General features: G+C 37.0%; 1 long non-coding RNA gene across 1 annotated transcript; it reads left to right on the top strand.

Moving 5' to 3' along the window:
* Window positions 1-338: 338 nt before the first annotated feature.
* Window positions 339-11,781, top strand: LOC140165658 (uncharacterized). Its single transcript, XR_011860749.1, has 3 exons — window positions 339-470; window positions 1,600-1,676; window positions 11,276-11,781. It is a non-coding gene; the product is annotated as an uncharacterized lncRNA (long non-coding RNA).
* The last annotated feature ends 1,131 nt before the right edge of the window (window positions 11,782-12,912 follow it).

Genomic DNA, 12,912 nt, shown 5'->3' with positions numbered 1-12,912 from the left:
AAAACCACAATTTGCTTGGATTTTATTTTATTATTGTTTTCTGATATGTTCGGGATAAAATGTTGTGCGTATATTCTTTGTTTAAAATACAAAATTAATGGACTTCTTTCTATGCTAATATTACATTATTGTTTTAAAGAAAAAAAAAAAGTATCCAAACAGTTGGGCGCCCATTCCTTTTTTAAAGGAATTTTTATTTAATCATGTTTTATTGTATGTGCAATTAGCTCTATAGCTATCCATTCTTCTAATTTGAGTATTAATTTGCATGCTTTGGCAATTAAGCGCAAAAGTGCAATGAATTCACAGACGTCCTGAAAGTATAATAAATGGAAACGAATTGGTGATATAGCATAACGCTTTATACCGTACCGCAATCTTCTCTGCTGGTGATCCGTAGCGTCATTATCATATCGCTGGTATCTAATTCGCCTAGTTCAGTACACAGCAAACCGGCCCGGGAAATAGGGGTAAGTAATACACTTTTATTAAAATAACAAAACTCCTAAAAAGTTTGGAATGTATTTTCAAGCAACTATACCTCATATTATTTGTGACGTGTTCATATCGTGTGGTATATCAATGCACAGCTAATTTGTTCTCCTTTACTATAACACCACATTTGAAACCTTTTTCACGTCTGAGTACATGTCTTGTGGATGTAGTGGGTATCAAACAAAATGTACCAATGCTTCGTACAGCGTGTTTATAGTGGGAGCAGATGTACGCCCGGGATGTACGATACATTGGCGTATAATGTCTATCCGGTCAGAAATTATCCGGAAACTTGCTCACTATAAACACTTGCCGTATTTGTATACCGTACATCGATATCCTTCTCAACCGAAACAGTATCGTAGCGTCATAGGGGCACAGGGGGCACGTGTCCCTCAATCGATCTGAATTTTTTTTAATCCCATAGGAAAATTGCCGAAAAATGGTTTGTCCCCCCCCCCCCCAATCATGGTTGGTGTCCCCCACCTCCCCCCACCCCCATGTGATGACCCACGCTACGCCACTGAAGGGCGAAATATTTTGCCATATTGAAGCTAAATTGTGGAAATATAGTGCCAGAGTGGAATAATTTCGCGCAAAGCGCGCAAAAATTGGCACTTTGGGGGCTAAAATGGCCAAATAAGAGGGAAAGTTTAAAAAAGGAATGCAAAGCAGTCTACCTCAGTGGCTGCCAAGCTAGCGTATATTTTGTTTAGTGTCACTTACACCGGGCACTTACACTGTACATAAGTCACGCCCTTATAGCCAATACGCGGATTTAGGGTTTCTCTACCGGAAGTCAATTTGTACCGAAATTCCTTCCCGCAATGCAATATGCGTATTGCATAACAAAGTATATTGATTAACCTCCGAACTGTATATATTGTTATGCAAAACGCTTATTGCATTGTGGGAAGGAATTTCGGCACAAATTGACTTCCTGTAGAGAAACCCTACATCCGCGTATTAAAAACAGTTTTATTGGTTTGTTTAGTGACGGAGGAACACAAACCGGCTGGGACGAGACAACTTCTTTTGCATCATGTTGTAACAGTGTTATAACCCCGGGGTGATAACTAACACTTGTATATTTATTTTTGACAGAAAGATGAAGTCACTCAGTATTTTTTGTATGGTTTGTGTGCTTCTAGCAGTCGACATTCTGGTTGAAGTTAATGCACGTAAGTTTGCATATATGGTCGAATCCAACGAAAAGTGTACACGGCATGTTCAGGGCTATAACTTAAAAGTATTAATCAATTGGCATTCGTTTTTGTATTGTGTTTATTCGCCTTGATCATACGCTTCGCGCCAATATAATAAAACCCCCTTCTGTGAAAAACTTAGACAGAGAGACCGCAAAACATGCTATTTTCGCCAGCGCATAGGGCGCTGGTACCTAATTCTGAGATGGGGTTTGTGTACACTAAAGATTAGCTAAGATTATAGCCTTCTTCTATTGGTATGAATTATTTTTTTTACTTCTCGTGGTGAAAATGTTTTTGATGTCTGCTAATTCGATTTGCAAGGAAAAGAAAGTATGTTTTGCCGTTTCAACGAACGAAAACGATTGAGTATTGCCAAAGTTATGTTTGAATTAATTATGACTTAAAACGTTATCATAGGTTAGGCCTACACATATAAACATAAACTTGTTCAGCAATCAGCATATCAAAAAAATGACATGGTCAAAGAGCGGGGGAATGATCACGAGGTCATATCAGTGGACTACTGATGTTTGGTTGCCTGTGAGTGCATAATTGATATGTTGATAACAGATCTAATAATGTTGTGGAATCAAAATCTTCATTATATGGGCCACATTGAAGTCAAAGTAATTATCTATCCTATCCTGTATCGTTTTATGGATAAAATTGACTCAAAATGTTATTGATGATATTATTGCTATCTTTAACATCAGTTTTGTCTTTTCAACGGGAAAAATCCGATTGAAAATAAAGTTTTTAGGGGCTAGCTATAATATTGAACAATATATCCCATGTTTTGACATGCACTTATAGAAAATAAATAAATTATTGTCTTACTTTATAAATGATAAATACTGTAAAATGACACATAACTAAAGTGAGGCCAATTTCTATCTTTTTATTTGATTCATAAAATTACATTCAACAAAATGATTGAAGACTGAGAAAACACACAATGCAGACTACAGAATGGAGTAGGTAAGATGCCATGTCCATAGCTTTGCAGGAGTTTCGGACTAACAAAAAAAAAAAAAAAAAAATACAGTTTAAAAGTGAAGATTGTAGTGAATGATCAGTCCTTTATCATGTGCTTGCCACTATCTACTTTATAGTAAACTATACATTGCGAAATAATATAAAATTATTTTAAAATAAAATGTGCATGTAAGTTGAGTTAACATAGCGAATTAACTAACAACTGCAGTGTATTTCTTGATTTTTATAATAAGCATGGGTAAAAAGCAGTAAAGACAAAAATACAGAACAATTTGGAGTTATGAATTAAAGAGTTGACAGGAGTTATAGGAGTTAATGTGTTTTGCTGTTTCAGTGTGCATGTTCTCACCATTGATGGTTTGGTGAACTGTCATGTAACATGGATGTAAGCGTGATCCTAAAAATGCCTTTCACGGTGACCCAAACTATTTACAAGACCTCTTCTGCATTGACGCTGGCCTTCCCTTTTAAAGGGAATTTTATTACCCATTTTTCAAAATATTTCTTAAAGTATTTTAAAAACATCTAAATCAGTTATGAAAAGAAGTCATTGGATTGAATCTAAATTGATTTCCTGAAAGGTGTGTATTCAAAGATTGCCTGTTTAATTTTTCACATATTTGTACATAATTATGAATTTTTTGTGATAATTTTTTGAGTGGTATTTTTTTACCTACGAATACAATTTTTCATAGCACTAGATATATATATCTTTAAAAAATGGAAATCACTAATAAATGCGCCAATTGATACAAGCTTTGATATGTCCAATACTGAAATGCATTGCATTCGGACATCTTTATTATTGTGTTTAGCTGCCAGAAATTCTAAATGGCACAAAGGTAGGTTTGGTAAAAAATATGCATTACCTCCGAATACATGTTAAAAGCTGTAATACACTCTTTATTTCTACCAAGTTTCAATAACCTGCGTTTAAATATTTCTGAGATGTCAACAATAAAAGCAAGTATTCGTAGGTAAATTTCGGTAACCGAATGTTACCTACGAATACACTTTGACATCATGACAGTATTGTGAAACACCGCCATTCATGCCAATGCCCATATTGGTACATAACGAAGGCCTGTATGTTTGCTATCAAATCATATGTCAATGAAAGTTGCGAATTCACATACATGCCCACCATGCAAAACGGAATACGGCTTAATTGGTGAAAAATATGTACTGAAATAGACGACGGTCTGCTCATTTGAAAGAAAAATCAGATTCAAAGAAGATTAGATAAATACTTGGATTTGTCAACTGTCATGTGTGCTTCATTTTAAATGTTTACCGACCTTCTGGTTTCTGAGTAATTTGTGTCCAAATTGATTTATTCGAAGGTAACTTTTGACGTTTTCGCTAAGGTTACCTACGAATACCATGGAAAAAACGACTGTTCTCATTGTCTCATGATCTAGACAACACATTGATGGACCCTGGTATAAAGCTAATTGTAGTTGCCCTCAAACGAAAGGCAACAAGACGTAACTGACTCCAAGATGGAATTCACAAGTCTGCAATAACGGTTTTAAGCGATTTGTGTGCAATTAAGCAAATTAAAGTCACTTAAAGTTAATCCTCTTTCAACCGCTGTGAACCGACAATATTAATACATGATAGGGTCTAAAGTATCAATAAACGCACATAAAGAAAATAATACATTCAAAGTGCTTTATAAAATGAAGTTTTGATTGCGATATCCACCAAAAGTCTAATTCTTACCTACAAATACTGACATGTTACTTACGAATACAGCATAATACATGACATGTGTATTAAGTATCCCTACCAATGGAAATTAATTGTCAAAAACTTTAAGTGGTACCCCAGGACACTATTATTACCCATATACGGATTCATTCAACAATTATTTATTATGTAAAATTGCTGATTAACTACTTGTATATCAAAATGAAGTGGTCAAAATCTTGCTAAAAGCATCAAATATTTTTGATCTAAGGTAATAGCATTTATTCATTTGGACGTACCATCTGAAAGAGATCTAAAACTACCATTTTATTAATTCATTACCATAATAGCAAAATTTAAACCTATAAACTCAATATAGATATTGTTAAATCGCTCATGTTACCTACGAATACCCGGGTTTCTTCACCTTTTCATTGTATAAAGCGTTAGGTGTATGCGTATAATTCCTAATATTCTTGAAAACATATATCATACTCGTTCTTATACAATGTGTAAATTGATTCATACTCATTTGATAAATAAAATACAGAAACTGACCTAAACTTCATTTTCAAAAATAAACTAGCATAAATTGACTAAGATCATATTGATCGTGTTATAAAAATAAAATCACATATTTTCTGGTTGAGTTAGCATTTTCCTGACACCCTGTGGTCTACATTACACGAAAAAAGCGTTAATGGGAATATTCCATTTGTTTAAGGTTGATTAGTTTTGCGATAGTGAAAGCATCCTAGTGGTATTCGTAGGTAACATTGGGTTTTGATATCACATTTACTATCACACGTCCTGGATTTATTTTTCAAGATTAGTAATGGCACTTTTGGTTCCTATAAGGCCAATATGTCATCAATCAATGGGCAAAAAGAGACATGTGGAGACATTTTTATTTCGGACTTTTATTTTTGGCCCGTGGACACTTTTGGTTGGATTCGACCATATATAATTCATAATCCATATTGCTATAGAGTTTTCTTGTATTTGGCCCCTTCCTGCCGTTGATGGAGTTTTGGCTCGGCTAACTCCCAATCAGGCCGGAATTAGCGAAGTGGAAAACAGAAAGCGAGGGAAAATATTTCAATTTTTAATATTTTACCGTAAAACATACGCGCTTTCTATTGTATTTTATACAGGATTATAGGCATTCTACCGTACTTTTACGGTATACAGCCTGTCTCCAAAAAGTGCAAGTGAAAAGCGCCCTCTTTGGCAATTTGAAAATACCGTTGTGACATGATGCTTACTTCAACGTCAATGGCGTAGTCTTAGCTCTTAAATGCCATTTATTCTGTTCAATTTGCTTATTTTGATCTCGAGATATGTTTAATTAACAACGAAAGGGTAAAATCACATTTGTGCCACTTTTACTAGGGAAGATGGCTGTACATGTAAGGGGTGGTGCAATAATTATGTGTACCCCCGGGTGGTGAATTCTCAAAATGGTCTGCCAAAATTGCTTGCCCCCCTCTGGCCGTGCCAAAATATCTTCGAACCCCCCCCCCCCACACACACACACACCTTTCGACGTGCCAAAAAACCTTTGCCCCCCTTACACATGCTAGATTTTCGGGAACCCAAATTTAAAACCTTAAATTGTCTTATCATATAATGCGAGAGTAGCGAGCAGGATATTTTGCATATTCGAACGTGTTCCTAACGTTTTCTTACGCCTTTTTGAGGGCGTGATCTAGAAACGGTGCCTAAAATATCTGTGCCAAAAATTGCTTGCCCCCAGTTTCGACCTGCCAAAAATCGCTTGACCCCCCCCCCTTTCGACCTGCCAAAAAATGCTTGCCCCGCTCCCTTGGCCTGCCAACAAATCTTCCCCCCCCCCCATATAATTCACCACCCGGGGTACACATAATTATTGCACCACCCCTAAATCAATGGTAGCATCAAGTTTATCAAGAGTTCCATCGTGAAATCAAAAGAATGCATCAATTACACAACAATACAAGATTGCTTTTACTGTTTTTACTGTTTTTTCATGATACAGGTATAATAGTCTAATAGCCAGGAGGGGTTCACGAGCACCCCCCTTATAACTAAATTCTTACATGAGTTTTAGTACCTCTAGGACATCACAATTAGGAATTTTGATGTTACCAGTGAAAAAAAATGTCCCACGGGGGTCATTCTAGCATGAGTTTTGGCACCTCTAGGACATCACAATTAGGAATTTTGATGTTACCAGTGAAAAAAATGTCCCATGGGGGTCATATTTAAAGTAAGGGGGTCAAAATTCAAAATTGCCCAGATTTTGGTAAAATGCACATCAAATTATTCCTCTGGTCATAACGATTCAGAAAAAGTATAGTTTAACATATCTGCGACATACCGTTCTTGAGTTATAGGCCAAAATGTGAAAGCAAGGGACGGTCACTATTTTTTTGGCTCCATAGTAGTTAAAAATTAAAAATGCTACGATTTTGACAAAAATTGTCTCAAATTGCTCGTCATGCAATATAAAGCCAAATCAGAAATAGTTTATAGTGTCTAGAATGCTTTGTTAGTACCAAAATCTGGCAATAAACTTACCCCCATTGAATCCTATTGTGAAGTATTAACGGTGACATATTTTCCAATTTTACTGGGGTAACAAAGCATTCTAGACACTGCAAACAATTTCTGATTTGGCTCTTTATTGCAGGACGAGCAATTTGAGGCCACTTTCGTCAAAATCGGAGCATTTTTAATTTTTGACCCAAATCATTACTCGTTGACTGCCGATAAAACGCCCAATAAAGACTTAGTCACCGGACCGCGCCGGCCAGTTAAAGTACATGCCCTATCACACCACTCCACACCATACATAAATTCTCCCAGTCACATTTCCCAAATATGAAATTAAAAAAGTCAAATTTTAATTTACTTCTTTTAAAGTTTGGCAGAGGCGGGGTTCGAACTCACGGCGCAACGCTTAGTACTCTATGAGCCTAGCGCCTTAGACCACTCGACCACTTGTCTTGTTGTTATTTAATTTGAAACTTATTTAAAAATATAATCGCTACCACGTGACAAGCAAAGACAGAAAACGTATTATATTTTGGAATTTTATCATTAATGTGTATTATAATAGAGCTACCATTATTTATATTGTTGAATTCTCAAGCGCATCATTTCGAATTGAGTTTTTTATTCCTAAAGCCCGATACTGACTCCACCTGTACATTTTAATTTCATCGCGGGATGCTGAGATGTTTGAAAAGCATCGCAGCATCGCATACCGCTGCGAAGTGGAGTCAGGATCGGGCTTAATTCGAACCACCAGCATCCATGGTTCGATGTAGAGAGTCTTTCCTATTCAGAGGAAATATTGCAATTACACACCTTATTGCCTTTTAACAATAACCAATGACACTAGCACGTAATTCCTGTCAAGCACCAATCTTTAATCCTATTGTTGAAGATGATAATAAGCTTATACTTATGTATAGCATTCGTAAAAAAGCTTAAGTCTTTGTTTGCTTTGGTTAAGTCCTGTTCAAGTGGTGGATTAACCACCAATTAACAATGAGAGTACATTCCTGAACCTCGTTCAGTTGGCGATGATTTGAAGTGACCGCCAATTATGACCATTTGATATTTAATAGTAGGGGCCTACCAGCAATGTGGAAAAAAAGAAATAATGTAGTGCCAAAATAATGTACCCTTTTACGGAAGGAGCAAAGTTTAACAAGTTACAACTCAGCTTCTGCAGTACGAATGTCAGCGGCGAATGTCAGGTTATTATTTCCCAGTCTTGAAAAAAAATTGCAGGCAGAGGTGGGAATCGATCTCGGTACCTCCCGGTTAAAAAGCACTGTGCAAAACCACTAAGCCAACTAAATATCTGTCGTGAGATGCTTGACATTAATCTTTGATATTGCTGAATGGAACAAATCGCGGAATTAAATCAGTAATAAAAGAAGTAGATTCTTATTTAGCGGCCAAATTGGATAAAAGGGGAAATATTTGTCCCTGCTCTAAAGAAAATATAGGTTAGAAAATTATCAAATAAATTTAAATTAAAAATTGAGACTTTATATTTATTTATTTCACAAGGCGGCATTTTCACAGACAAACACTGTATACGCTAAAAACTTGACCCTCATTACTAGATGATGGCATAGCTCAGTGTTAGAGCATCAGACTTGTAATGTCAATATCGTTGGTTCGAATCCGCCTGCCAGCAATGGTTATTGTGATTTTAATGCTACGCTACAATTTGTTCAATTTTTTTTCATTTATTTATTTATTTATTTATTCATTCATTCATTCATTCATTCATTCATTCATTCATTCATTCATTCATTCATTCATTCATTCATTCATTCATTTATTTAAATAATTTGATATATTTGAAAGGGTATTTGAGCAATTTGAAATTTGTACCCCGTATAATCCTATGGGGTCATTTTGAACCCACCCCTCCCAAATTGCCAAAACCTATGAGTTTAAATCATACATAATGATCAGTACGTCAATCATGAGTGAACACCGGTTGGTCACTGCATTTATTTGGGAATGGGTAGGCACTGCAGCTTGATTCACCATCCACAACATGATAATGTGTGCACATGCTACATTATATACACTTGTAGGCCTATGTTGTTGTTGGTGTATAAGTAATGGGCCTTGCTATTGAAATGCCTCAAGCTTTTAATCCGATATGCAGATTATCTATTTGTTTTCATGAATTGGAAGACATTCTTTGATGTATTACTGAGCTCAATGATCTGAAATTACTGGAGTGTGAGGTCAGCATAGTATTTTATTAACAGAAAGTATAGAGGCCCTGCATGAAATTATCGATTGGCTCCAAACAAAGGATTTGAGCCGGTGTCCTTCACCGTAGTTATGGCGGAGTGCAGTCCATTCAATCAAATGTTGTCATCAACCTATTTGATTGCAATCATGCTTTTGTTGAATGCATTTGAGTAGTCCGCCATATTTACGGGATGATATGTCACATGCAAGGCCTCTATTCTCCAAATTCATTTCCTAATGTATGTGAGAATGATAATGACATGATGAACATAGTCATTGATGCATCAGTTTTAAAATAGACTAGGCGGTTACCATATTTGGCGGTTCTCGGCTGGGCGCGATTACCAGGCTGATGGTGACATGTCCATATGACAGTTTTTACAAATTTGACCTCAGATGACCCCTGGCGACCCCAAAATGACCTTCCAAAAATTTGGCTCTAAATGTTGACTGTACCCACCAAGTTTCATGCCCATACGACAGTTTTTAGTAATTTGACCTCAGATGACCCCTGGGTGACCTTGGATGACCCCAAAATGATCTAAACTTATAACTCTAAATGTTGACTGTACCCACCAAGTTTCATGCCCATATATGAGTTTTTACTAATTTGACCTCAGATGACCCGTGGTGACCTTGGATGACCCCAAAATGTTGTTTTAAATGTTGACTGTACCTACCAAGTTTCATGCCCATACGACACTTTTTTGTAATTTGACCTCAGATGACCCCTGGGAGCGGACCCCGGTGTCAGATGACTTTAAAACGAACATAAACATCTTCTTGACAGGACAGAACTACACCCACCCACCGAGTTTGAGCCCCGTACGACCTAGTTTCATGCCCATATGACAGTTTTTAGTCATTTGACCTCAAATGACCCCTGGGAGGGGGGCCCGGGGTCGGATGACTTAACGAACATGAACATCTTCTTGCCAGGACAGAACTACACCCACCCACCGAGTTTGAGTCCCGTAGGACCTAGTTTCATGCCCATATGGCAGTTTTTAGTCATTTGACCTCAAATGACCCCTTGGAGGGGGCCCCGGGGTCGGATGACTTAACGAACATAAACTTCTTCTTGCCAGGACAGAACTACACCCACCCACCGAGTTTGAGCCCCGTACGACCTACGACGGCCTCACATTAGCAGTCACAGACAAAACCTAAATCTACAGAATATATCCATTACTCGTCTCGAAAGAGCTCAAAATAAATAACTTAGAAAATTTTCTTGATGTCCTTTAACATGTTTCCACAGTTAACCATCGTTAGCCATGGATATCTATGCTGTAGAACTGACCGGTGACTAAGTCCGATTTATTGGGACGTTTATCGACCATCAACGAGTAATGTGGAGCAAAAAAAATAGTGACCGTCCCTTGGTTTCACGTTTTGGCCTATAACTCAAGAACGGAATGTCGCAGATAGGTTAAACTATGCTTTTTCTGAATCTTTATGACCAGAGGAATAATTTGATGTGCATTTTACCAAAATCTGAGCAATTTTGAAATTTGATCCCCTTACTTTAAATATGACCCCCGTGGGACATTTTTTTCACTGGTAACATCAAAATTCCTAATTGTGATGTCCTAGAGGTGCTAAAACTCATGTTAGAATTTAGTTATAAGGGGGTGCTCGTGAACCCCTCCTGGCTATTCTTTTTCTACTTAAAACATATTAAATGATAAATAAATATTTCACATTTTGCTGTAAAATGAATACATGTGCATGTCAATGATTTTATCATGGCAAATACTGTTCTCTTTGTCATGTTAAAAGAAAAAAATGGGAACCGGTCACTTTTTGACACGGATATCAACAAGTCTCTCTTTTGATGTTCACTGACGGTATGTAGACCGCAATCTTGCGCACATAAATTTAGGGAGGCTTATTCCGTATTTTGCACACACCGAGTTACACATAATGCCAAGGACAGTTACCGCCTTGGCACATAATCAAGCTGGTATGTAACACTTGTGATTTGATCGCACCCTTTCCAGAAGTTAAAGAATATGCATTTATATTGTTTGTTTGTTTGTTTGTTTGTTTGTTTGTTTGTTTGTTTGTTTAAGCGGTCGCTCTGTGTAATATCATGCATCTTTTATTTTCAGGGACCTCCGATGATGAGGAAGTTCTTTTGCGTAATCCCAGGCAAACCATTAGTATCTTTGGATTTGATCCTCTTTGGCCGCATGATCGCCCTCAAATCCCTGGAGTTGATCCCCCTCTATTCCCGGGAAGTGATCACGTTCTGCGAATGGCTCCTCCTATGGAAGCGGAATAAGATCTGCGCCATGGAAATTTGCCATAGGCCTGGCGAAAATTAATAGACATTGCGAGCTCAATCATAAGGTCTCCCGACCTGGTCTATCTTACTAAATATGATACTATTTAATTCCAAGATAATATAAATGTAATATTGGTGACTGGGTACCTTTAATCTATGAAACTAACATTAAGTGTTTAATCAGACTAAATTCGGGTTCAACAGTTTCGCCGTCATAAAATATCGCCGTCGTAACAGAGCAACTGTTAAACAATAATGAGATGTGTTATTTCCCTTTTTTCACCAGTATGCTTCGACTATATTTATAAATACGTATTTATATACCCACGTGACCACCTCCGCGCTGCCATAACAGCTTGTAGACAGCAAGTCTCGAAGTGACCTTATACATAGTGAGTGGTCTTCCTGTACATTTGAATGCAATGGCGGTAAACAACAAAACGATTTTAAAACGTTTTAAACGAGTTATAGTTTGGGTTTTGGTTTTAGTAAAAACCTTTTACTAAAACCTTTGATAACATTATATGTCAGGTTATATAAAGGCCATGAAAACGCTCTTTAAAACGTTATCAAACAATGTTTTTGAATGTTATGAAACGAATTATACCCTATTATTATATTTCTATATTTTTATATTATATTGGCCATAAGATTAACTAGATGCCACAGTAATGTGTTTTACCAAACACGAATATCTATGCCCGTGACCACACCTAACCCCCTTCCCCTATTCACAAAAGAAAACTTGGTGAGCACCATGTGAAAGCACTTGTTTTAAGCTTTTATTTGATATACACCAGGCACAAAAAGAAACTCGTCAGTTATATTGATCCTTGCTGTTCAATAACATGATAATTTTGGATTATTCTGAAAAATTGCTTCATATCATATTAGAAACTTGGGTAAAATTCGCAAATTCCTTACTGAACAGGCTACTGAGCAATTAGTGCATGCATTTATCACCTCTCGTTTGGACATTGGTAATTCGTTACTTCTTGGACTTCCAAAAGAACAAATTCATCGATTACAGTTGATTCAAAATACAGCTGCTCGTCTTGTCACACGCACCAAACCATCCAGTCACATAACCCCAATTTTATCTGATTTACATTGGCTGCCAGTTCATTTGAGACTCCAGTATAAGCTCCTTCTTCTCACATATCGCGCTGTTCATGGATCTGCACCATCATACATCACTGAACTTATTCATCCATACAATCCACCACGCACAGGCTTACGCTCAGCTAACAAAAAAATCGTCTTGTCGACCAAAAAACAATCCCGGTCATCGGGGGCCAGATCATTTGCTGTGGCAGCTCCTCATCTGTGGAACTCTCTACCTCATCATATCCGTACTTGCTCTTCACTTGAATCATTTAAATCATGTCTAAAAACTCATCTTATGAATATTGCTTATGATTAAGTTCTTGTTTATCTGTATCTTGTTTTCATAATATTTTG

This window comes from Amphiura filiformis, chromosome 1 (genome assembly GCF_039555335.1).
Source record: "Amphiura filiformis chromosome 1, Afil_fr2py, whole genome shotgun sequence".
NCBI classification, from domain to species: Eukaryota; Metazoa; Echinodermata; class Ophiuroidea; order Amphilepidida; family Amphiuridae; genus Amphiura; species Amphiura filiformis.
Note: the sequence above shows the minus strand (reverse complement) of the source record. Positions and strands in the feature narration are given on the sequence as shown.